The 2,549-nt window shown below is 43.6% G+C and overlaps 1 pseudogene; it reads right to left on the bottom strand.

Moving 5' to 3' along the window:
- Positions 1-1,699: 1,699 nt before the first annotated feature.
- Positions 1,700-2,228, bottom strand: LOC128104553 (claudin-7-like; annotated as a pseudogene).
- Between the last annotated feature and the right edge of the window lie 321 nt (positions 2,229-2,549).

Raw genomic sequence — 2,549 nt, forward strand, 5'->3', positions numbered from 1 at the left:
GCAACAGCCCTGGCTGTCCTGGAACTTGCTCTGTAAACTAGGCTGGCCTCGAACTCATAGAGTTCTACTTGCAAAGGCATGTGCCTCCACTGCACAGTTTGTCTTTAGAACTTTAACAAGGAAGTTTTCTTTAAGAACAGATATCTAGGCACACAGAAGCCAAATTTCAGAAGCACTCCTTTATGCTGATTAGAGCATTAATGATAATGAAAAAATCATAGTTATTATTGCTATGCATTGACGCATTTAGACCAGTCTGTTATATATATAATACAGACATACCTGTATATGTACTGTCACTTTTCTGAAGACAGATTTGGGAGCTTTCTTCTGTGTGGTATTCCTACATTAAATGTTTTCTCAGGCCGGGCGGTGGTGGCGCACGCCTTTAATCCCAGCACTCGGGAGGCAGAGCCAGGTGGATCTCTGTGAGTTCGAGGCCAGCCTGGGCTACCAAGTGAGTTCCAGGAAAGGCGCAAAGCTACACAGAGAAACCCTGTCTCGAAAAACCAAAAAAAAAAAAAAAAAAAAAAAAAAAAAATGTTTTCTCAGAATTGTCTGTGATCTTCAAACTTTCATTTGGAGTTTAATTTGAAATCATTGACCTCTTTGGCATTTCTTCTACAGACATTTGTTTGTTTGTTTGCTATGCAAGCACTTGACTCCGGGGCCCACATGTCAACCGCACTCTCTACACTGAGTCACACCTAGATGCTAAAATGGTTAAGAAAATGCTCCCTGCACAGACACAGGCAGGGTACCAAATGATTCAGACTGCATTGTGCCATGTGGAGGGCAGGCTCCACGGCAGAGTGGATAAACGTTTCAGCTTAAACATCCACACAGGGGCTGCCTATTCACACTGTCTTTCCTCAACAGGATCTTTGCAAGACAAAAGTTGCCAAGTAAGTTACCTCTACTATGTGTTTCAGGGTTTTGCCAAATTTAGATGTTACAAAAGCATAACCTTTCTCAATTTCACACTATTCCAGTAAAATAAAATTGGCTAAATTTGGAGTGCTCTACAAAGATTCATAATATTCCAAAGCCCGCTTCCCAGAGCTTCAAGACTGAAGCTCGTGTTGTGTACCATCCTAAGCTTGCGTGCAGTTCTTTTACATTTTATTTCACGCTTTCTTCACTTCGGTAGAGATAAATTTGTCATTTCCTTATTTGCAAGTCTTTCTTTGAATAAATTCAATTCCCTGGAAGTGTCAAAAATTCTAAAAGAAGATGTGTGTGTGTGTGTGTGTGTGTGTGTGTGTGTGTGTGTGTGTGTCACTCGCACTGATTCTTGGGATTAAAGATTCATACATGATTTAGAAAAAAGTCCTCTCCCATATTTACAAGACTTCCATATCATTATTGAATGCATTGGTTAACTCAAAAATAACTCCACAAAGGTTTGTAGATTTTCAGTATATGACCAGCATTGGCCAGGGAGTAGAGACAGTCCATACTGCCCTGCTGAAAAATTTTGTGTCTATGTCAACTTCCAAACATTCAGTTTTAAAAGATTAATTTTTTTCCAAATCTTAATTTTTATTACTGTAAAAAAAACCACACCCTCCTCTTTTGTCTTCTTCACCCAACTCCACCACCACCACCAGAGAACTGTACATGGTGTTCAGGGATGGAGTGACCAGGAACTTTCATCCTCTTGATCATGGCTGAGTACCCACATTCACACATATTCAGCTCACGACTTAGGGTAGGAGCCGGGTACACGGTATATAGTAGACCCGGCCAAGTCAGTATAGATGGCAGGACCAAACTTGTCCTCAATGTTCATGGGCATCAAGGGGTTAGAAAAGTCTGTAACAATCTGATGACCAAACCTGGAAAGTGCTACCAAGGCAGTAAGACCTGTCACTGTGAAAACGATGCCTCCAGTCACAGCGATACGGACCTTCTTCACGTAGTCATCTCCCCCACAGCACATGTGCTTCATGCCCATTATGGTAACAAAATGTTCAGGAAGCCCCAACACCAGGGACGCCACCATTAGGCCTGCGAGGCTGCTGGCAGATCGAGCACTGAGACCTAGATTTTGCAGCTCATCAGTACTCTTTGTACTCTGCCCAGAGCCCCTTGCATGCCGGGGCTGTGATGATGTCACCCGAACCTGAGTTCAACAGACCCTTCGTGATAGCAGTGCTCACCATCAGATCCACCCAGCCGAGCGTGGCCATCCAAAAGCCCAGCAGTTGCAGGCCCAAACTAGCCATTTCCGTCTCAGAAAAGATGGGATGCTCTGGGAAGGCAACCCCACAGCAAAACAAAATCTGGGAACAACACAGGAAAATGTGGATGGAGATTTAAGTCACCCAGAGATTAAAAAAAAAGTTTCTGATTGGATAGCTACAAATCTCAACCAAAGTAAACACAAATCATTCCCTCCAGTGGAGTGACATTCTCACAGCAAAGGGAACTGGCTTTGCCCAAAGGACTGGTTCCAAACAAAAGCAATCCTGGAAGGCTCAGAGACGACCCAGGGAAGTGGAGGGCACTAGAGCATGGCCTCCAGAAAGTATTGGGGGGGGTGTTTC

The sequence above is a fragment of the Peromyscus californicus genome, unplaced genomic scaffold (assembly GCF_007827085.1).
Source record: "Peromyscus californicus insignis strain IS unplaced genomic scaffold, ASM782708v3 Scaffold_8__1_contigs__length_139910024, whole genome shotgun sequence".
Lineage (NCBI taxonomy): Eukaryota > Metazoa > Chordata > Mammalia > Rodentia > Cricetidae > Peromyscus > Peromyscus californicus.